The sequence below is a fragment of the Pseudopodoces humilis genome, chromosome 7 (assembly GCF_049639895.1).
Source record: "Pseudopodoces humilis isolate 2021_Gansu_Grassland_sample_001 chromosome 7, ASM4963989v1, whole genome shotgun sequence".
Taxonomy (NCBI): Eukaryota; Metazoa; Chordata; class Aves; order Passeriformes; family Paridae; genus Pseudopodoces; species Pseudopodoces humilis.
The window spans coordinates 60,801,323-60,825,296 of record NC_142206.1 but is presented as its reverse complement, the minus strand read 5'-3'; the positions used below and the strand labels follow the sequence as shown (position 1 = coordinate 60,825,296).

At 51.9% G+C, this 23,974-nt stretch overlaps 1 protein-coding gene across 1 annotated transcript in view; it reads left to right on the top strand.

Annotated features, from left to right (window-relative positions):
• The first annotated feature begins 8,839 nt into the window (after nucleotides 1-8,839).
• FRMD6 (FERM domain containing 6) overlaps nucleotides 8,840-23,974 on the top strand; it is a 36,029-nt gene continuing 20,894 nt past the window's right edge. Inside the window, exons 1-2 of the mRNA XM_088058098.1 lie at nucleotides 8,840-8,981; nucleotides 9,207-9,279. The gene's annotated coding sequence lies outside the window, so the exon portion shown is untranslated. The remainder of the gene's footprint in view (nucleotides 8,982-9,206; nucleotides 9,280-23,974) is intronic.

Genomic DNA, 23,974 nt, shown 5'->3' with positions numbered 1-23,974 from the left:
AGGAAGGGGTCCTGAAGAACCCAGGGGGTGGAAAACACCTGGCTGGCATTTTCTTGGAAAGCCACTCCTGAATGCCAGTGGAATTCCCAGGATGGGATTCCTCCCCCATGTGTCCTCTGGAAAACTCCCTGGCCTGGGACTGGGAAGCAAATCTCATGGATGGCTTAGTTGAGATGTGTTTTGCCACAGGCTTAATGCTCTGGAAAATTAGAGTGCAGGTTTCATCTTCTCTCCTTTCTTCTCTCAAGTGTACTCTGGAATTAATTAAACCCAGTGTTGGAGTGAAATAATTGCAGAACATGCAGGAAAAAGGACTTTTTTGGTCCAAAACTCTTCTTGAGACATCTTGAGCTCACAGTTTGCCAAACCATGGCTCGGTTTTGTTGGCTGTTGTAATGGGAAATCTGTCTTGGGTGTCTCCTACCATGGATGTGATCCATGGGTGGCTTTCTCTAGAGAGCAAAAATTCACCCCAAATCCGCTGCTCAGGGGTCAAAATAGTGAAGCATCTTTTGTGAAATCTCCTCCATCTGGAGAAGGTGTTGTTGGGAAGGGCCATCAGCAGTCACCAAAATGCAGTTGCTCCCCTGAATACATGTATGGATGAATATCTGAATATAAATTGCCCCAATTCCCACTGAAGTAAAGGAGTCAATAATGCAGAAAGAGGAATAAAGTCAGTCTAATGCTCTGATCACAGAATCCCTGAATGGTTTGGGTTGGAGGAGACCTTAAAAATCAACCAGTTCCACCCCCTTTCCATGCCCAGGGACACCTTCCACTATCCCAGGTTGCTCCAATCCTCATCCAGCCTGGCCTTGGACACTTCCAGGGATCCAGGGGCAGCCACAGCTGCTCTGGGCACCCAATCCTTCCTCACAGGGAAGGATTTTAATGAGGCCCTCAGGATTCTTGCAGAGTTTATTAATTGTGGTACTGCTTTTCCAGTTAACATGAGTGAGCAAAAGGAGCCCAGAGAGATGAAGAAATGGAAAAGATCTGGATACTTTTGCTGTAAAGGCCAAGCCAGGAAGCTGGGAAGGTTCTGGTGTAGGGGGTCCAAACCAACTGCACTCTAGAGTTCTCAAAAAAAACCCCAACAACAACAACAAAAAAACCAACAAAAAGAACCCAAACAACAACAACAACAAAACCCCCAAACCCCACAAAAAACCCCAAAAAACCCACCCCAGATTTTTGATTTGGATTTTTATTCCACTACTTTTACAAAAGCTCTGAAGAACGCTTTGTCTGGTCCCACCCAGAACTGCTCGCGGGACGAGCGCCGAGGTTTTGCTCCTGGCGTCAGCTCCCCATCCCTTTTGTGCAGCAATTTTTCTTCCCACTGAGGTCACTGCTGAACAGAAAGCACTGGTTGTTTGGAAGCAGAAAATTTCCTGTAGCAAAACATCCAAATGAAACATTTCAGTCCTGGGAAACCTTCCCTCCCACCCGCTCTGGCTTTGCTTGGTTCTCCCCATGGAAAATCAATCCCTCGGCTCATCCCTGTCCCCCCTGCTCTGTTTGGGGTGCACAGAGCACAAAGGCACCTTCCCACTCCGTATCCCTCCTGCCAAGCACGGACGTGGAGTGTGTTCAGTCACTGAGCAGCTTTCTGGGAAGCCAAATGTGGTGGTTTTTAATGGAAAGTGACACCTTGATTTTCCTTCCCAGGCTGAAAGCAGGTGCCTGCCACGCTCGGCAGGTGTTACAGAGGGAATCAGAGATATCAGGATGGAATTGCCACAGCTCAGGTACCACTGGAATTGTCCATCCCCACGGAATACTGCAGGGCAGGCAATTCCCAGCCCGTTTGTTTGCTGGATGATGAGGAGCACAGGGTGTGTTTGGGTTAAAGGTGATATCGGCTCTGCTCGGGCTCCAGAGGGGCTGGGGACATTCCAACATGAAATTCCCACATGGCACACAGAGCTGTGTGCTCCTCACCTTCAGGAGACTTTTCCAGAGCTCCCCTCTGGACACTCCTGACTCTGGAGCCTGTTGCAGGTGGATGAGGAGGTGATTTCCCACCTCCACGGTGCTTTGGAGCAGTTCTCCCTGGGCTGCACTCACAGGTCTGGCACAATCCTGAACTGGTCTGGCTCTTTTCCCTGCTGGGACAGTCCCAGTTGATGGCAGGATTTCTCCTGGATGTAGATGTTAGGTTGCCATCAAGGAACTCCTGTTTTCCTTCTCTCCAAATGTCTGAGCTGCGGGCAGGACAAACCTCCAGTGCTCCAGATCAACCCCTTGTCCACCCCGGTGTTCCCAAACCTGAGGAGGCTCCCTGTGGGAAGTTCCTGCCCCACACTTGGGCACTGCTGCTTCACACCCCGTTCTCCTGCCTTGCCTCCTCCTCCTTTTCCATGTCATCCACAGGAAAGCAAAGGGAGAGACAGAATCACGGAATCACGGAATGGTTTGGGTTGGAAGGGACCCGAAAGCTCACCTTGTTCCACCCCTGCCATGGCAGGGACACCTTCCACTGTCCCAGGCTGCTCCAAGCCCTGTAAAACCTGGCCTTGGACACTCCCAGGGATCCAGGGGCAGCCACAGCTGCTCTGGGCACCCTGTGCCAGGGCTTCACCAAGGTCTCCTAGATGTTTCTCACCCAGGATGAGCAGTGCACGTGTGGGATCCCACCTGGGCAATCCTCAGCAGTGCAGGGTGTTCCTGGTGAGCTCCTGGCAGCATTGGGACTCTCAGGTTTGGAAGCAGCTCTAGGACAGCAAGGAAAAACACAACACTGATGGGGCTTTCCATGAAAATGGCAGCTTCGATCCCAAAGGGCAGCTCCAGCCCCCAGTGCGACCCTGCCCAGCCATGGGATGGGGTTTAGTGGTGGATTTAATTCTAGGTTAAGACTGGACTCAGCGACCTTAGATGTCTTTTCCTTACGATTCCATGGTTCTGTGGATCTATGGAGATTCTGGGGATCTCATCCTTCCTGAAAATGTTCATCTCCATCCCCTGGCATAAGTCACTTCTGTCAAATACAGGCCAGGATGTCACAGGGAAACCTTGAAATCAGACAGAAAATGTAGGGAAAAACTACCTTGGAACGGTCTCCTTGATTGCATTTCCATCATCCTCCCATACCAGCTGCAACACAAAGGACAGGAAAAGTAATAAAGGGTTTAAAAAGTCATATTTCAAGTTAACTACCTTTTTCTGATGCTCCAGAACAGACTGTGCTGGGCTGAGCCAGAGCCTTGGAAGAAAAACGAAGAGTTGTTCTTGCTTGGTCTGAACTGGTTGGTTGAGTCATGCTCTTAGTTAATCCCTGGCATCGGCACAGCACAAAATCCTGCTGGAGGGGAAAAACTCACTCAGGGAAAGTTCAGGCCGTTCGTGCTGCTCCGAACGGGGCGAGCAGACAAAGCCTTCTTGTTTCACAGGCGGGGGAAAGGAGAGAGGAGGCGAGGAAGAGTGAGGGATGGCGGGATGGAGCTGGAGAAGAGGCGGATTTGGGATGCCTGCCCACGGCGTGCTGCTCGCCCGGCCCCAGGCGGCTGGGACGCATTTTTCCAATGCTTGAGCTGTGTCAAGAAGAGGCATTCCCTGTGCCAGAGGCACGCGTGCCTCAGAGGGGCAGGACAAGACAAAGCACGGGCTCAAGACGAGACAAAGTGGGGTGGGAAGAGCAGGATTTGGAATGAGGAATGTCAGGTCCTTGTAGAGGAGCCCGTTGGTGATGCAGGGAAAAGGTGGGATGAGAAGAGCGGGGTTTGGGAAGGAACACCCTGGAGAAGACACTGCTGGTGGCACGGGGAGAAGGTGGGATGGGAAGAGGTGCCTGATGCACCAGAGCGGTGGGCGAGCTTTTCCAGGCAGGGAAAGCTTTCCCAGGCAGGTTGATGGATGTTCCATTTGTACAACAGCTCTGATGCAGGCAGAGTTTGGGATGTCACTCCGGAAGAAACACAAAGCAATTCCCTTGGTCAACACGGCGGTGACACTTTGTGCAAAGCTCTGCTGACCTCGAGAGCTCCTTCCACCCCATCCCGCAGCAGGAGAGGCGGTGGGATAGGAATGAAGGACTTTTTTCCACCACACACATCCAGGCTGAACCAAGCTCCAGCCCCGCAGGAGGTCTCAGCAGGTCGGGGCTGTGACGGGACACACGGCACAGCTTCAGGCAGGCCACCACCTCCTCCTCACCTCCACTGCTGTCATCAACGGCTGGCAGCCAGGTGAACGCCTCTTGCTCTTGCTGGATGACTTCCAGGGCTCAATTAGAAAGGCAAAACTGGTTAATTAGGGATGCCTCAGAGCTGGCCATCAAGCCAGATGCTGGTGGGTCTCCAGGGAAGATCTCTGAGCTCGTGCTCTGCAGGATCACAGCAGCCACCAGCCAAATGTGATCTAATAAGCAAATAAATAATCTGCAAATCAACTGCAGCTCTGACAAGTTCCTGCATTTGCAGTGCCCTGAAACTGCTCAGGGCAGTCAGGTTGGGTAATTCCTCCTGCCTCAAAGTCAAGCTGGTGTTTTGCTCCTCTATGAGGAGCAGATCTGCAAAAGCCCTGGGAGGAAGGGGAATGGCTCTGGGAGCACAGCACCAGGCCAGAACTTCTCCTGCTCACCCCGTGGAGTGAAATAATGGAATAATTAGTGAATAATTGCTGCCCCTAGGCCCCTCTTGCTCCTGGATAAGGGATATTGATGCTCAACTCTAATTTTCTGTCCAGCATCCCATGGGATGAACACATGGGTGAACTCTCATCAGGGCAGGGGATATCTTCATATTCCATAAATTATTATATTCTTTAGAATATTATCTAGCCCATAAAATCATGTCACTGCACCTTTTATTCTCTTTGCATCTATTTTGTCCCTCTCATCTCAATGTCACCCACCATCTACGTCTGCAGTGACTTCCAGATCAGGCTGGGAGACGGAATGAATCATAAAAGTCACTTTGCATTGGCTCACTCCTAGAATATTCCTAACCTTAAATCCTCACCCAGCTTAAAGTGAGGTTTCCACATTTCAAAGGGGTGTTCTTTTTTAATCCCACCACGCTTCCAGGTAAGCCTTCCCTGGTTGCCTCTGTTGGGAAATGAGGCCGTTGTGCAGCTGCAGGAGCCCGGATTGCACTCACAGTTGAGTTTGGATTTAGCAGAGGATAGAGAAAGGAAAAAAACGAGGGGAAACTCTTCTCTCGGAAAATGGAGAATCAATTTAAAGATGAGAGAAGATGAATCCATCAGGGCTGCACAAGGACAGCTTTGATTCATCCCTGTGAGGGTGGGCAGGCCCTGGCACAGGGTGCCCAGAGAAGCTGGGGCTGCCCCTGGATCCCTGGGAATGTCCAAGGCCAGGCTGGACAGGGCTTGGAGCAGCCTGGGATAGTGGAAGGTGTCCCTGGGCATGGAAAGGGGGTGGAACTGGTTGATTTTTAAGGTCCCTTCCAACCCAAACCATTCTGTGATTCTGTGACAAATCACTTAAGGCTTAGATGTTGAAGTTCAGGTTGAAGTTGTGTATGGGGGAGAGCATCACCCTACCAAATAACCCCCTTTTGTGGGGCAATCCACCTGCAGAGCCAGCTGGGTGGATAAAATCCACATTTTAATGGACGATTTTCTTTAGGTTTGTCATTTCGAGTACAATGCTCTACTTCATGGAGTGGGGGTTTTTCTTGGGAGGACAGCTGCCTCCTGGGATCTTCCTGCCAGTCTTTAATCCTTTAATGTGAGCTTTATGGATATTCTATGGAGCTTAGGTTTTAACAGCAAGTTGAGGAGCCCCTCCCTGCCTTTGTTAAGGCAACATTACACCTGGCCCTGCTGGTGCTGCAGGTAGAATCCATGGTGGGATCCTTTTTCCCTGCCCACCAGAGCTTAAATTCCTGTTTGTGCCCGTTCTTTCTTTTTTGTGGTCAGCAGCTGGCTCTGTTCAACAGTCCAGCTGCACAAACCCACACTAAAAGGGGGAAACACCACCCAGCATCTCCCACCTGCGAGGCATTGGGTTTCTTGGGGCTTTTTGCACAGGTAAAGACGAGATTCTGATGATCTTCACAGCAAGGAGTGACGTGGGGCTGGGTCCTCTGGTTATGTGTCTGCTTTCCTGGGCTTTCCCTGAACTGAAGATTGCATGCTGCTGCGTTTCAGTGCTGGGTCACCTATGGAGGGAGTCTCTGGCAGGCTGTGGTGGTGTTTGCAAGGATTCCCAGGGCATCAGCTTCCTCCTGCTCCTCACAGAGTCTGCCCAGGCTGATTCTTGGCTTTTGGGTCTATTTGCCAGGAAAAAGGGTTGAAGGAGCTCCTGACACCTCTGTCCTTGCACAGGGCTCCTCTCCTTGCCAAGAAGCTGGAGCAGAGCATGGCTAGCTTGGAAAATACTTTGGGTTCTGACTTTTAGAGCAGGGTCAGCAGGAAACAGCCGCTATTCCCACAAACTGTGGGACAGGAGACCCTGCTACGGCCACCAAATCCCCCTGGAAGGGTGACAGAGGCCACCACCCCGACCGACAGAGCTGTGCAGGGAGATCAGCCGGCCCTGGGAGAAACTCTTGCCGTGGGGTGGCTTAATTACATCCTCACTCGAGCAGCTCAGGGCCCTTTGATGTGGGGACGTGGCGCAGGTATCTCACAGAGGAGATGTCTCCTCATCAGCCGCCGTCTAGACTCGGGTGCACAGCTGGGAGGGGGTGATTCAGCCCATCTGCATCCCCCCCTTCCGAGGTGACTCCGAGTGACAATGGAATGGCAGCCCTGGACGGAGGCCACAGCACTGCCAGGAACCCGTCAGGCACGGGGTGAGCTGCTCCATGCAGGCAGCGCTGGCAGGCTGCTCCGCCTCCTGTGCCTGCTCCATGAATGCTTCCACAGCCTCCCAAATCCACTGCATGGGATGTTTTCCCTAAATTTCAAGTTATATGTTCGCATTATAAGAGTTCAAGGCCACGTTAAGTGTTCCAGGCCAGGTTGGATGGGTCTTGGAGCAACCTGGGGTAGGGGAAGGTGTCCCTGCCCATGGTAGGAGGGAGAAAGAGATGGTTTTGAGGTCCCTTCCCATCCAAACCATCCTGGAATTCCATGATCTTATGCAATGATCAGCAATACCTCTCCCCAGTACTGGGCATTTGCTCCCCAGTTCCCCAGTCAGGGACAAGTCATGTCCAGGTTCTGCACAATTTGAGGTGAAACCATGATTTAATTGGAGCATGGGTGTCACCAAAATAGCTCCTAGCAGGGAGTTGAGCTAATTAAAGTCCATTTAGAGGAAGGAGCTGCCTTTCCCGTGGCAGGAGACAGCAGCTTTTTGGGCTCTAATAAAGCCAGGGAGGAAAGCATGGATGTGCTCATGGATACAGGGACGCTGCTCGTTAAGAACCTTCAGGGGAGGAACCACTTTGTTCAATTACCTGGAAATTTAGGAACATTCCCAGGCTCCCAGCAGGGAGGTGTGGGCTTTGTAGGGACATCAGCTGTAGGGTCAGCACAGCTCCTCCAGCTGAGAGCAGGGATGAAGCCCACCAGCACTGACGAGTTCCAACACAGGGACGTGAAGGGAAGTACAAAATAAATTAATACGTTTTGTTCTTTATTCTCCCTGTTAGGCCTTAAATGCTCTCTGTGTCTCCCATGACCTGGGAGAATGGTTCCACATCCTTGGGGACTTCTTTTTCGGCTTTCCCAGCTCCCTAAACCACCCTCACCGTGAAGAATTTCTTCCCAGTATCCCATCTGCCAGTGGGAAGCCATTCCCCACTGTCGTGTCCCTCCATCCCTTGTCCCAAGTTCCTGTCCAGCTCTCCCAGAGCCCTTTAGGCACTGGAAGGGGCTCTCTGGAGCCTTCTCCTCTCCAGGTGAATGCCTCCTGCTCTCTCAGCCTTTCCTTTTTGGGGAGAGAACATACTTCCCAAATCCAGATGAGAGGCACGCTGGAGTCCCTCTAAGGCCAGCTCCTGTGCCAGCAGCACCTTCCCTACTCGCTGTTTTTCCCACTTTTGATCTCAAGAGACAAATGGAAACATCTGACAAGCAAATGACACCGTTCCCTCCCAGCCCTACCCCAGCATGGAACCGCTCCCTTCCAGGTCCTGCACCCGTGACCTTTGGGAAAAGGCCACGTCCAGGGGCTGAGCAGAGATTTCATCCCCCGGTCTTGGTGGGCTGCGGGTCTGGTGTCCCTCAGCCACGTGTCTTCTGCAATCCAACCTTGCAGGAATTCTGGCTTTCCACGATGGAGAAAAGGCTCCCCTTTGCCCCATCCTGCCCTTGGAAGGTTGGCTTAATCCAGCTCCGGATTTCTGTCTCCCACCACTCGCCGCTCCCCCGATAAAGATCCGTGTGAAATTTATCTCGCCATCTTTCATTAAAATAAACCAATTAAGCAATGCTGAGTAGCCTCTGATCCAGGCCAGCTCGGTCAGTTGGTGAATCCCTGTTTCCAAAGCATCTTCCCTTTCTGCTTACCCTCACATCAAAGCAAGCCAGGGACCAGCCCTGTCCTTGGAGCAAAGCCTGTCAAGAGATTTGGGAAACAGCTGATTTAATGCCGAGGAAATTAGTAACCAAATCAGTTCTTAGCCAAATGGCTCCTCCTCTTGATCTTGGGAAAAGTGGTGTTTAAATTCTCGATCTCATGGTTTTAGACTCAGGAAATGTGATTACACATCTGTCATTATTTTACTCTTCTGTGTTGATGGCTCATATTAAACAAACCACATTCCTGCATCGCTTAGTAATCTCTGCTGTTCCCTTTCCTTGCTGAGGAGACAAGTCCCAGCTTGACATCCCCATCCCTGTTGATCACAGCTCCGCTGTGAACCAACCGGCAGAGCCGTGCTGGCACCCGCCGCAGGAGCGTTCGCACCTCCGACCTCTTTTCTCCAGCTTCCCACAACTTCTCAGCCCCCTTTTCTCCTAAACAACGTTTGGGTCGGGAGCAGGAGATCCACACCCTGCTGAGATCCATGTGTTTCTCGGAAAGGTGCTCCAGCCTTCCCCTGTCTTCCACTGAGCAGGTAAGAACATGCGCTTTGGGCTTGGACACCACTCAAAAAGGGTAGGTCCTTCCAAGGAGAGCACAATTCCCAGGGATCCTGGCGCCTCACCAGCCCAGGAGGACGTGGAGAGCCCCACGGCTCCTGCAGGATGGGCTCCCAGCGGCCATGCAGGAGGAACCTGCCCTGAAAAACGCCACCTCTGCAGGGACACTGAGCTTTTCTCTTGGTGGCTTTATCTTCCAGCTGTGCTGAGACAACCCCGAGCTCGCCATGGAGCTGCTGGAGGAACCTGACTCGTAGATGTTCCCAGCACCAGGTAGGAAAACGAGGACCTCTTTTAATGGCGTTGGGGATGGGAGGGAGTGGTGGGGCAGGTGGTGACCTGGTACCGGTGGGGACATTGGAGATGTGGGGTGGTGTTGACTGAGAGGAGCCTCCCCAGCTGTTTCCCATGGCTTGTGAAATCCTTCCCATCTGCTGGAAACGCAGCAGAGGATCTCAGGGAAATCACGGTGTGGGAAAGCTTTGTCTTCTCCTGCTGAGGACACGGTTGGCCAAGCATTGGCAGCCATGCTCCTTGTGGCCGTGTTTTTCCTTTCTCGTGGCATTTTGGCACAAGAGCTGTGCCAGGAATGGTGAAGACGCCTGGGAATTCTCGTGGAGGACGGTATCGTCTCGGGAAAACCCTGAGCTCCCGGTGCAACGCTGTTTGCTTGGATCTTGGGTTTTCCCTTCATTTTGTTGGTGTGATTTCCATCTTTTGCCTGCACCAAGCCCCAGATTTGTCCCATCCTGGCAGCTGCCAGAGGTGGAAGGGTTGGAGTGGAAGGGATGTGCTCCTTGTCAGCAAACCCACCATGTTTGTGCCAGACCGATTCCTGCGGGAGAAGCGAGGCTGGTGTGGCATTGCCCTGTTCTTGCCAAAGATGAATCTGTTCAGTTAAAAACATCTCCTTTTGTTCTCTGCCATGTGACATGGGGAGTTTTCCTCCACCAACCCCTACAGGATGAGAAGGGAAGGTCCCGGTGAAGTGGGAGCAAAGCGAAATGGTGGTGGGAGTGGGAGGGCAAGGCTGGGCGTGGGCAGGGGACCACTCCTTGCTGTGGGAGGCTGGGTGAGGTCCTGGGGGCACCTCTGCTCCCACCCTGCACCTGGCAGCTGGGAGAGATCCAGTTCCCTTGGCACAGGGCATCCAGAGCTCCTTCTTCCACAGCCACCCACCTGAGGGTGCTTTGGGCAGTGGATGCAGCGCTCTGCCTTCGGGTCCTGGTGTCTGTTGCTTCCAAGCTTCCATAACCTTAGGAATGAGCTGGGATTGCTGAATTCCAAGCTGCCTGCGGCCTTTGGGTTTTTATATACGTGTGTGGCAGGTGTTCCTTGGGTTTTTTTTGGCAGGGATTCCCTCTGGATTGCATTGGGTCACACAGTTTGGGGACAAGGGCTCAGGGGCACTTCATGCTTTGTGGCGGATCTTTGCTTATTTGAAATCATCTGCAAGGTTGATGTTGGGACAGATACTGTCAAACTGCTGGAGCGAGTCCAGAGGAGGCCATGAAGGTGTTCCTAGGCTCTGGAGCCAGGCTGGGAGAGCTGGGGGTGTCCAGCCTGGACAAGAGAAGCCTTCAGGGAGAGCTCAGAGCCCCTTCCAGGGCCTAAAGGGACTCCAGGAGAGCTGGAGAGGGACTGGGAACAAGGGATGGAGGGACAGGACAAGGGGGAATGATTTCCTGCTGCCAGAGGGCAGGGATGGATGTGAGATTGGGAAGGAATTCCTGGCTGGGAGGGTGGGGAGGCCCTGGCACAGGGTGCCCAGAGAAGCTGTGGCTGCCCCTGGATCCCTGGAAGTGTCCAAGGCCAGGATGGACAGGGCTTGGAGCATCCTGGGATAGTGGAGGTGTCCCTGCCATGGCAGGAGATGGAACAAGTTGGTCTTTAAAGGCCCTTCCAACCCAAAGCATTCCATGACTCCATGAGGCTCCTCTGGAGCCAGTGGAACACCGGATCAGGCTCTCTTGGCAAGCAGAGCAACTTGGGAGGAGCGTTTGTAGGATGGCTCTTTTTAAACAATTAAGAGCTTCTCCAGCTCATTTCCTTCAATGCCCTCACAGAGCAAATCAGCTTAATTAGCAGTCTCAGTGAATAATTAATTTTCTCACAGGTTTTTTTGATAGCTCCTTTAAAGCAAAAGGGCTCGAGCTGCCACTGAGCAGCTCACGGCACGACCACAGCTCCATCCTTTAGCTGGTGCCTGCAGACCCCCAGGCCCATTTATTCCCTTATGGGCAGTGGAAATGGCCAAAAAATGGCACGGAGAAGTTTTCCACACAGTTTTCCACCCCCAGAATCCCAAGGAGAGAGATGCAGCTCATCGATGTCCTAGCAAAGCACTGATGTGTGGCCCCAAAACCTGCTGCCCAGCCAGCTGATAGAGAGAGGTTTGAGGCTCCAAAGCCATAAAAATCAAGTTTATTTTCAGCTTTGCCTCTGCTTTTAATGACAGGAGGGTCTGCTGTTGTTTAGACCTGAGTGGAGAGACTTTAATTACAACTTTGGTGCCAAGGATGTAAATATGGACTTGGGGAAGCAGCGAGGGTTATTAAAGAGAAAAGACTGTAATTGCTGGGCCCCTCCCTCTCCATCAGATTTTCCTCTCGCTCTGGTTTGGAGAGGACCGGCTGATCCAGTCGGGCTGTCTCTGGCCATGGGTTGCAGGCTCTCCCTGAGGAAGGGGAACATCCAGCAGCACCCACCCAAGTCAGGACAGAATCGCCTTTATCGGGGCAGAAAAGCTTTGCAGAATCCCTGGCTTTTAGCGTGGCCACACAGAGATGTTTGCAGCGTGAGGAGTGGGGCAGGTATTTTGGGTGGGTTTTCCCCGGGGAGATCTTTGGAAGAAACTCCCAGCCCAGCTATAAACAGCCTCTCTGTCAGATGCAAACACTCCCATGGCTTTTTTTTTTTTTTTTTTTTTTTTTTAAACTCCTATCTTTGATTTCATTTAATAATGGATGAATTATCAGAAATATGTGCTGGCAGGCAGCCCAGGTTTTGTCAGGAGGCAAAAACGACTTCAGTAACGCATCGGTTGAAAATATTTTCAAAAAGAAAAAAGGGAGAGAGAACAAATAAAATAAAAAAGTCAGTCTATGCAAAATCCTCCGGGGGTGGGAAAAAACCCAAGCTGGCTACAGAACTTTTTTTCTCTCCCTTTTCCTTCGTGCCTGTGCTGAGGGTAGGACTTGTCCCACTGAACTCACGTCTCTCCAAGAGCACACTGTCACTTCTGTGGGGTGGAGGAGGAATATCGGAGCTGTGTCCCCTCTGGAGGAGCCTCATCTCCTCCAAAAATTTTGGAACAGCCTCTTGGAAGCGGGGGTGCAGAGATGAGATGCCCTTGACCACATCTCGGGCCCCAGACCCAAATCCCCCATCCCTCCATCCAACCATGGCCGTACCCGGGGTGACACCACAGGGAGCAGGACCCGGGTGCCAAGGGGGATTTTTTCCCCAGGGCTGGAGGTGTGGGGTGAAGCAATCACACCCAGTCATCGGGCAGGAACGGGGCGAAGCCAGGGCGAGCAGGAGCCGGGGGAAGGCAGCGCCTCCCCTGCGGCCTGCACCGACACGCCAGGCCCCGGCACGGCCTCCCCGCGGGGCCCTGCTCCTTCCACCCCTTCAAAGCCACCCCAGCCCGGGCTGGGCAGAGAACAGAGTGAGGGCAACGCTGAGGAGAAGGATTTGGGGATGTTGGCGGGTGAGAAGTTCAATGTGGGGCGTCCATGTGAGCTGGGAGCCCAAAAACCAGCTGTGTGCTGGGGTGATCGTGCAGCGTGGGCAGCGGGGAAAGGGCGGATTCTCCTCCTCTCATCCACTCAGGTGAGACCCCAACTCCAGAGCTGCCTCTGGCACCTCCAGAGTCAGAAAGGTCTGGAACAAGTCCAGAGAAAGTTATGGGGTTGTTTTGAGGGCTGACCCCTCTGCTCTGGAGCCAGGCTGGGAAAGCTGGGAATGTTCACCTGGAGAGGAGAAGGTTCAGGGAGAGCTCAGAGCCCCTTGCAGGGCCTGAAGGGGCTCCAGAAGAGCTGGAGATGGAACTTGGAGGAGAGGCTGGAGAGAAAGGACAAGGGGGAATGACTTCATTCAGATCAGGGTTAGATGGGAGATTGGGAAGGAATTCCTGGCTCTGAGAGTGGTCAGGCCCTGGTACAGGGTACCCAGAGCAGCTGTGGCTGCCCCTGGATCCCTGGAAGTGCCCAAGGCCAGGTTGGATGGGGCTTGGAGCAGCCCAGGACAGTGGAAGGTGTCCCTGCCCATGGCAGGGGTGGAATTGGATGCATTTTAAGGTGCCTTCCAACCCAAACCATTCTGGGATTCTATGACTCCATGTTCCCTTTGGTCATCCTGCTGGCTCTGGACATTTCTGATGGCTTTGGGATTCATGTTTGGGATCCCAACACTGGTGACAACCTCACCTGCTCCCACAGCCGTGGTTGTTTGGGCTGTGTGGAGAGGATTTCCCACCTGTCCTTCACTGGCCTGATTTTAAGGTGGAAGTGGAGGAACAGGGAATTGCATCCTAAAAGCCTGACTCCATTTCAGCTGCCTGCTCTAGCCGGTGAATTTAGCTTTGTTTCCCTTTAGTGAGTGATTTCTCCAAAGAAAGCAAAGCCCACATGAAGAAGACCCCCAAGGTTCTCACAGGATGCTCAGGTTTGGGATCAATCCTTGTGTCCTGGCAGCGTGGCTGAGGCAGGAGATGCTCCTGAGCCAGATTCCATCCCACTCCTCTGCGCCTGAGTCAGAGTGAGTCAGCCCTCTGGATTGCTCTCCTGCTGCCCCGAGCCAACGCAGCATATTTATTAGTTAATTAGTTTGCGTTTCCTCCTCCTCTCTTCCCTTCCCTTCACAGCAAGCCCTCTCCCCCATCTTTCCTACAAAGCAAACTTTGGGGACCTCCATCCCATAAATATCCCCATCACCCACTCCCAAAAACATCACCCCTCCTGCAGAGAGGGCCCAGCTCTTGGTCCCCTGTGCACGCAGTGGGTGCCAGGGGGGTCCCATGCTGCTCCCAGCAGAAGATCCAGGGTCCATCCCAGCCTTTTCCCCACTAAGATCCAATTTTAGCCCGAAAATGTAAGGACTGAAGTTCTTTTCCAGGCCATTCTCCCTGGCAGGGGAGCTGGCGTGCCCCTGACACAGGAAGGGTGCAGGCTGATGTTGTGACATCCCCATGAGTTATTGGCAGAGGGGGAAGTGTGTTGAGGGCTGCAGGGAACAGGAGGAATCCTTGGTGGTTTGCAGACTCTCCCCAGGGCTGGTTTTGCTCCATTCCCATGCTCTTCACAGACTCCTGGAATCCCAGGATGGTTTGGGTGGGAAGGGATCCCATTCCAGCCCCCATGGGCAGGGATGTCACCCACCAGATCGGGATCATCCATCTCTGCTTCCCAGAGTTTTATCCCTTAGGGAAGTGGCTGAGCTGTGTCCCACAGCCTAGGTGAGCCCAGCACATGGACCAGCTTTTCACCAAGAAAACCTGGAATTTAGCTAGAAACCTAGGATTTAACTGAAATCCTGATAAAAACCAGGGCTGGCTAAAAAAACCTGCAACCAATCAGACAGGAGAGGGTCTGTCCCCCACTGGGAAAGGGGTGGGAATGGATACAGGAATGAAGGTGGAAATGGAGATGGGAAAAGGAATAGGGATTTGGGATAGGAACAGGTGTAGGGATTGGGATAGAGATGGGAAAAGGAATAGGGAATGAGGATAGGGATGGGAATAGAGACAGAGACAAAGATGGGGATGAACTTGGAGAAGGGGATGGGAACAGGAATGGGGTCAGGAACAAGCACAGGGATGGGAATCTGATGGGAACAGGGACAAGGATGGGGATGGGCATGGAGAAAGGGAAAGGGAGCAGCCTCATTCCCACATTCCCACTGGCTGCTGGCTCAGGTAATGAGCAGCTTCCCTGCCCTCAGCTGCCCCACCTGGCTGGGGAGGGTTTTTCCAGCACTGGGGGTTTGCAAGTGAGGCAGCAGAAAGCAGACAGGAAGGATCAGGTAATTTTTATCCCCATGAACTCAGCACTGCCATTTCACATGGAAAACCCATGGATAATCCTGCTGTTTCCCACAAGAGAGATGAGGAGACCTGGAGGAGCTGGGCAGTGTTAATGGGGCACGTTGTGTCTGATAGGAATCAGGTCCAGCTCTATCTCATCTCTGCTGGAGAAAATAAAACTCATTTTCTTTGGCTTTGCTGATTAAAGTTTAATTACCTTGAATGCAAATGATTCATCAAAGGAACACAGATGATTGATTTTTTTTTTGTGAGAAGTTCATGTGTAGCCTGGGAAGGAAAGTATTTATTGAGGTGTTCTCTGAGCAGGGGCTGCTCAGTGTCAGGCAAAGCTTTTGGGCAGAAAAAGGGAAAAAAATTGACATTTTCTCTGCTCCCAACTCTCTTTCTGTTCCGTGAAAGATCTCCCTGAGCACTTGACAGCATCACACAGCCCATTGCACAAGTGACTTATATTTTCCTGCTCTCCAGGCCTGCAAACCTATCTCTGGGAATTGCCCAGATGGGGGGAAAAATGGGGCCTTTGCTGGTTTTTCATGTTCTTTGTGTGAATTCATACTCTGGGAGATCTGATTGCAAAACCAGTCCCGGAATCAGGGGAGACAGAATTCCAGGCAGGTTTTCCCATGGCACTTGGGGAGCCTCTTCTTCTCTTTTGGGGTGTGTAATTCCTTTATCTTGCTTATCTTTCCTAGAGGTACCTCTATGAGCCCAGAGCCAGACTTGCTGGGCAGCCAGCAGAGTTTACAGGGATGACAGGAACCATCTGATCCCCCAAAATTAAAGGGAATGACAGTGTGGGAACACAGCTTGGGCTGTAAGTAGCTCGTGCTATGAAAAATCACCTCAGCTTTGTATCCTGATGGATTTAAAGCAGGTGAATGGCTGAGGAGGGGTTGCCACTACCACGGATTTTATTTAGAGTCCCAAGGGATCTGATCCTGCTGGGATGGGGCTATGGAGGGGAAAGGACCTCTCTGCACAATCCCCCCACCATGAAAGCCCCCAGAAATTGAAAACAAAATGATGCTGTGCTACTTAAAAAACAACCCCAAATCCTCTGGAACACCATGGTGGATCCTGTGCTGCTGCTCCCCAATCTCCTGCAGATGTTTGCAGGAATGAGGGGCTCAGGGGCAGCCAAATTCTCCCCAAAAACCCCAAACCTGGGGAATGGGACCCACAGATGCAGCAACACAAGGATGCTGGAGAGCCTCAGGGTGAGGGGTAGTCGTGCAGCCATTCCCCCCAGGAATCAGACATTCCCAAGAACAGATAAAAGGGATTGGGGCTGGCTGCCTGCCCATGGAAAATCCCAGCCCAATCTTCTCACCTGGAGCTGTTTGCAGAATCTTCTCCCCCATTAGCATAAGCAAAGCTGCCTCACTTCGATGCTGCCTTCGATCCCGCTCAGCTGCTGCTCCAGTTGGGATTTGAGGCTGTTTTTAATGTCATTCCCTCCTTCCCCGTGGCACCTGGAGCAGGACCAGCCTGGCACGTCCTGGCCATGGGCAGACAGACGTGTCCCAGTGGCCTTTCATCAGCCCTGCCCCGCAGCCATCGCACCCATCCCATGGGTCAGCCAGGGAAATTCCCGAACCAGCCATTCCCTGGCCTGGCCACTCGTGCTGGATGCTGTGGGAATGATCCTTTTACACCCCTGAAAACTCACTTTTCCAGCTCATACCAAAAAAAAACCCAATAAAACCATCATCTGAGCCCCGGCACTTTGCGAACGCGAAGGCGTCAAAATAATCGATCTGCAGGTGCTTGGAGCCATTTGCATAATGCAAAGATATTATTAATTGGCAATTAGTAGTCAAACAGCACTAATGGCACCTGGCACAGGGTGGGAATGTGCAGCTGGGCTTCTGCAACTGGAAAAACACCCAGCCCTGTGTAATTAAATGTCTTCTCCATGCTCACCCCACCCGGCTGGCCGGGGCACTTGTGTGGGAAGCTTCCCACGCCGCTGGGATGGGGCAGTGCTTGGATGGGGCAGCTCCAGGATGGGATTCTGCTGGTCCCACGGGTGTGTCATCCTCTCCTGGGATGGCTGGGGAGGAAAGGATCTCTCTGTGGCACGTGGAAGGAGCAGCACAATTCCAGGGGCTGGTAGGAGCAGTCCCTGTGCAGGGTGATTGGGGTGGCTGGGGGATGAGATGTGGTTTAGGCGTAGATTTAGGCTGGGTGTGAAGCCCAGCTCAAGGCAGGACAGGCCTGGTGTTCTTCATGCGACAGCTTGAGATCCAGCCCTGACACAAACACAGCCATGGGAATGTGATAAATCCAATCTGGCTCTGCAGGTAGGGTTGTTTGCTGAGCTTGGAGATGGAGGAACGGAAAAGGATTTTTGTGCCTTGGCAACCGTCCTGATTACACCAGGAAAACAGGGATTGATACTTGGGAAAAGAAACTATGAGTGTTATTTTCTCTACTTTGTTCAGGAGCACTGGCTGGGCAGATCCACGCAGCAGCATTCCACGTTCCTGAGAAACAGGGAGAGCCTCAGGCACAGGGAATATTGCTGTAAAGAGGGGAAAATCCCCGCTGTGGGTGAGGGTGGATGAGGAGGTGGCACCAGCCTTCATCCAGGGGTGGCTGCCCTGGCACAGGAGTCCTGGCTGCTCCAGGGAGTGATGCTGCAGCTCTTTCCTCACATACACAGCACGAAATTTGGCAACTTTGTGACTTTTTTAGTTTTATTTGGAGGGGATTTTTGGTTTGGGGGTGATGAGCCAAGCAGTTGGTGTTGGCCTGGGGACCTCCAGGCTCTCCAGAACACCACAGGGCTGGACAGAGCCCAGAAATCCTGCTCTGACAGCCCAAATCCTTCTTTTCTTCAAGGCAGCATCTTTCTGATCACTGGTGGCATAAAATAAGTTTTGTGTGCTGAGGGGTTGTGGAAATCAGGGGTGTGGGATGTGCTGCCACATCCAGTGAGGGGATTTGGGATGTAAATGGGAGGATTTTGGGGTGTAAATGGATTCAAACTGCCAGAGGGCAGGGTTAGATGGGATATTGGGAAGGAATTCCTGGCTGGGAGGGTAGGCAGACCCTGGCACAGGGTGCCCAGAGAAGCTGTGGCTGTCCCTGGATCCCTGGAAATGCCCAAGGCCAGGCTGGACAGGGCTTGGAGCAACCTGGGACAGTGGAAGTTGATCCTGCCCATGGTAGGGGTGGAATTGGATGAGCTTTAAGGTCCCTTCCAACCCAAACCATTCTGGGATTCCATAAATCAGGAGAGCTGGTTGAGGGGGCTTGTTTGGCTGAGTTTGGGGACTCCCCTCTGCAAAGCACCAAAATTGGGGAATCCCTTCAGAACAAGGGGTCTAAGGGCTGAGTTTGCACCAGGAAAGGGGCAAAGGGGGTGCCCTACACTGCAGAAAATCATGGCTGGAGATGGAACCATCTGTCCTTGGGCTTTGGAGCTGGATGGGATGTGGGGCGAGCCAGGATTGGGTTTATTGGATGGGATAACGCGGCAGGACCCTGATCCCTCTGCAAAAAATAACATTAATTTTAAATACAGCAAATACTGATTCTAAATGCAGCAAGATGTGTCAGTGGGGTGAGAGCTTCCCAGTGTTTTCCTGGGATGGCCACAACATCCTTCACCCCTTTCCTTCACTGAGGAAAAGCCTTGGACAAAGAAATGTTGGCAGTTGTGCAAACAAGAGGTGGGCAAGGCTGAACCAGGAACACCTGGGATTTCTCCCTTGCTGCCCCAGGTGCTTTATTTGTAGTTTTTTTCTTTTTAAAATAAAAATTAAAAAAAAAAAAAAAATTTAAAAAAATATATTTATCATTGGAAATAATCTCCTGGGATGGATGAGAGTCATTTCATGCCCCTGCTGTAATGGGTGCCAGGATTCTCCTTTAAAACTCTATATCCCAGGGCTTTATGTCGGGATTATAAAAATTCACAGGAGGGAGGAAGGAAAAAAAAAGAAGAATTGAATAAAAGGAGGTTGTAGCCACAGCTGCTTTTGGTTTATTGTGTTCAGAGAGCTCATAAACAGCTTGGGTTTGGGAGTGGAGAGGGCCAGGTCCAGCTGCTGTGGGATGTTTGGGGAAGGAACCTGGGGAGTTTGAGGGTGCCATGAAAATGTGGGAGAGCAGATTGAGGTTTTGGTGATTGGGGCTTGCCCTGAAAATCCCACAGACACAGGTCCTAGCAGGGGTGGAGGGGGAAGCTGCTGGACCCCCAAAATGAGCTAGAAAAATCCCAGAATTATTTGGGTTTAAAGGGACCTTCAAGACCATCCACTTCCAACCCTCCTGCCATGGGAAGGGACTCATTTCATTGTCCCAGGTTGTTCCAAGCCCCATCCAAGCTGGCCTTGGATACTTCCAGGGATGGAGCAGACATTTGGGAGCTTCCAGGGCAGCAAGAGACATTTTTGGGGTGTCCCAGATCCGTCCCCAAAGCTGCAATTCCTCCCTCCTGCTTTGCATCAGCTCCCAGACGCGGCCCTGGGGAAGGGTGAGCCGCCTCTTTCCTTCCCAGTTTGTTTGAATGAAACTGGTGCCTGGGCTCCTGCTGAGAATCCCGGCTTCCCCACACCCTGGGAATGGAGGGAGGGATCTAAACATGGAGAAAATTCCCTGCTGGAAGTGCAGGATGCCAGGCTGGGGTCAGCAATTCCCCCATCCACAGGGTGCCAGGGTGGCTTGGGCACCGTGTTCACCCCGGGATGGAAATCATCCCTGGCCAGGCTGGTCTGGGGCACATCCCCGAGCCTGACCTGGCCTTGGTGTCCCCTCAGCCCATCCTGCACATCCCAGACACGAGGGAATGATGTCATTTCACTGCCACGCTTTCCTGAAATTCCATTTGGTGATGGTTTGGGAGACAACATTCTTCCAGGAGCGGCTTCCCGAGGGATAAATCCTTTGGGAGCAGGATAACCCTGCTGGGTGGAAGCTGGGGGTGGCATTTTCACCCTTCAAACACGTCCTTCTCCCTGTGCCACGGACTGGGAGTGCGTGGAGCTCCGGCAGGGAGCGGCTGGAGACGCCACAGCCGCTGCTTCCCGGGAAAGTGGCGCGTCTGGGAATGGTCTCCACTGAAAGCTGCCCTTCAAACCACAACAAAGTGATGCCTTTTCCTGCTGCAGAGAAGGGAGGGAGGGCAGCAGGAATCGTGGAATTCCAGAATGCTTTGGATTGGAAGGGACCTTAAAGACCATCTCATTCCAAACCCTTTTCACTAGCCCAGGTTGCTCAGGTTTTACATATAAATGACCAAATTCCATATATACATATATAGAAATGTGTATCCACAGGCTTTCCCTGCCAAAGGAGCACCCCAAAATCCTGCCTGGAAAAACACACTGCAACAATGCACCGTGGTTTTGCAAGCCCTCAAATGCGTTTCCTCGCTTACAGGTTTGCAAGGACATTCCTGATATTAATTCACAGCTAAATAAGCAAATGAACACATAAATAACGTGTTTGCTGCAACAGCAGGGAGATATTCCCAATCCATGTCTAAAGCTGGGGGGTTTCAAGGCTTTTGGGACATGGCGCCATCTCCAGATTGTCCCAGGGGTGCCAGAGCACTCAGTGGTGACACCTCTCCAGTGAGATTCCCCAGGGAACTGGACTGGGATGAAGCCCAGCCAAAGCCTGTGGTTGTTTCAGAGCTGGTGTCCCGTGCTGGTTCACTGTGCAGCCCCAAAAATGGGGTTTTCAGCCCCATTTACGGGTGATGGAGCAGAGGGGGAGCCCTTTGAGGTGAGGAATGAGGGAAAGGGAAGGAGAGGCTCTGGGAGAAGTGGGGAGAAAAAAAGGGGGTGACCACAGTGGAGGGATGCAGGGATATGGGAACACAGCAACGTGCCTAGGGAGCTCAGGGATCCAGGGAGCTCAGGACTTGGGGAGCTTGGAGACCCCGAGAACTTGGGGATCCAGGGAGCTCAGAACTTGGGGAGCTTGGAGACCCCAAGAACCTGGGGATCCTGGAAGCTCAGGGATCCTGGAAGCTCAGGGATCCAGGGAGCTCAGGGAGCACAGGGATCCAGGGAGCTCAGGACTTGGGGAGCTTGGAGACCCCGAGAACTTGGGGATCCAGGGAGCTCAGGGACATGGAGAGCTTGGCTGCAGCTGTCTGGCTCCTGTGTGCCATTAATAAACACAAAGGGATTAACGAGCTATTTGTGGGAGCCCATTAGACAAATATTAGCCCAGCTATGGATCCTCCTGAGGCCGTCTCTGTCCATTTCATAAAAATCAATTCGCTTTTGGGCGGGCATCAGGAAACGCCGCAGTGGCTTCAAAGAGCAGAGGAATTGCACAAATCCTGCCTGGCAGCACCTTTGGAACCCCTCGTGTGAGGGGCCTGTTTTGATCCAACCCCAACATCCCGGTGCTGGTGCTCCCAGGACTGGTTTTAGGCTGTGCTGGCCGCGGTGTCGGTGACCCCGGTGGGAAGTGATTCCTTGTCCTGGTTTAGGGCAGTCACCCCAGGACATTCCTTCTGTCTCCAAAGGGGATTTTCAGCCCTGCTGGGGCTCAAACCCCAGGCAGGGGCTGTTGGCACCAACCCCAGGGGTGCCAGAGCGGGGTTAGCTGGATGTGGGGACAGTGGCTGCGCTGTAAGATCCAACCCAAATCGTTCCATGTCCCCACTTTGTCCCCAGCTGCTCCTGGAGCCTGGTGGGAGCAGGGATGCTCAGGATGAGCCCGTGGCACTCCTGGGGTCCAAGGGGGCTCCACTTTTCCCTGCCTTGGGCTCCCATCCCTTCTCCCCTTTGGATCCGTCCGTTCTGCTGCCAAATGGAGCGCTGACCTTGGCCGGGGCCGCCGGGAAGCCCCGGAGCACAAACAGCTCTTCAGAGCAGCTGTAAATCATTGATAGGCGGCTGATGGACACATGGGGCCACGGCCAAGCTCCGTGGGCTCCCTGGGCTGCTCTGTCCCCGGGCATGGCTGGCCTGGGCTGGCTTTTCCCTGCTGCAATCCTGTTGACAAAGCACGAGGCCGGTGTCTGGTTTCTCTGGGCAAAGAGGGGCCTGCCTGTTTTCCCTGGGGATGGAAGTGGCACCAGCCACTTCCCAAAGCACTCCAGAAAGTCGTGCAAGCACCAGGGGTGTTGTAAACCATGCCAAGGAAAGGACATCCCGGCTGGACAGTGACACCCCAGGGCACGGTGGGATGGGGTGGGATGGGATGGGGTGGGATAGGATGGGATGGGATGGGATGGGGTGGGATGGGATGGGATGGGATGGGATGGGATGGGATGGGATGGGATGGGATGGGATGGGATGGGATGGGAGCCTTTGTGTCCTGTGATGGAGCTGGGGTTTAAATTATGGGAAAATCCTAATTTAGCTGGCTCAGGGTGTGAGGGTTGGACTAGGTTTGCTTCAGGAAGTGCATTGGAGGATCTCCAGTTCTCCCATTCTCTCATCCATTCCTGATGTTGCTGCACTTTGCACGGGCACCGAGCAAACCCAGCCCTGCTCCCCTGACCTGCTTGGCACTGCAGCCTTATCCCACCTGACCCACGCTGCCCTGGATCAGGTTTGGAGCAAAACCTTCACCTTCGTGACCCCGTTCCCAGATTTCACCACAGCTCCTGCAAACCTGTGACCAAACCCTGCTGCCATGGGAAATACATGGACAGGGGTGAGCATGGAGCTGGACCACCAGGATGCCAGGGGGGCACTGTGCCCCCCACATCTCCTCCTTTGGAGCATCTCTGATGGATGCCCTGGCTCTTTGCAGTCTACCCAAATTATTTTTATTTTATTTTATTTTATTTTATTTTATTTTATTTTTTACTTTTTTATTTTTTAATTTTATTTATTTCACTTTATTTTATTTATTTTATTTTACTTTATTTTATTTATTTTATTTTACTTTATTTTATTAGCTTTATTTTGTTTTATTTTACTTTATTTATTTAATTTTATTTATTTATTTTATTTATTTTATTTTACTTTCTTTTATTTTATTTGCTTTATTTCACTTTATTTTATTTTTCTTTATTTTGCTTTATTTTGCTTTATTTTTCTTTATTTTGCTTTATTTTGCTTTATTTTGCTTTATTTTATTTTACTTTATTTATTTTACTTTATTTAATTTTATTTGTTTATTTTATTTTGCTTCATTTTATTTTACTTTATTTTACTTTATTTAATTTTATTTGTTTGTTTTATTTATTTTATTTTGCTTTATTTTATTTATTTTATTTTACTTTATTTATTTTTTTTAAATTTGATTTATTTTTATTTTAATTTTACTATTTTTTTTCCCCCCCAGCAGAGAAATTCCCAGTTTCCCTCCCACCCCACCACACTGAGCAGGGAATTCTCTGATGTTTTGTAGTGTCAGAACCCTGAGGGGGCCCTTGCTGGGGTTCCCCTCCCGTTTCTTCAGCCCTGAGGCATCTGCCCCTCTGTCAGATGGGATTGGAACCACCGAGCGCTGCTGAATCCGGAGAACAGACGGGCTAAAAATATTCCCCCGCTCGCTCCTGTGATCTTTCCTCCCCTCCACCCTTTCCTGCTTACAATTCCATGGATTTCAGCAGCTCTGGCAGGCTGAGAGCAAACTCTAGGAACAGAGCCACGAAAAAAGCACTTTGGGACCCCAGAAACCAGAAAGGATGGGGGAGCTGCGCTGGGAGTAAACCAGAATTACTCCCTAGAAAATCCCCAATTTATCAATAATTTGGTGGCAAACCCCAGGGTGAGGACATCCTGCCTTTCCCTCCAGCCATCCCAAGGAATCTCCCCTGTTCCCATCTCATCCCAGCTGCTGCTCAGGAGGATGCAGGGCTGGAGGAGCTGCAAAAACCGCGGGGTAGATGAGCAGAACGCGCCGTATCAGCACCGCCGAGCCGCGGGGATGATGCACGCTTGGATTTTCTTGATGGTTCCAACACTTGGGGATTCAGCTTGGATTTTCTCGCTTCCC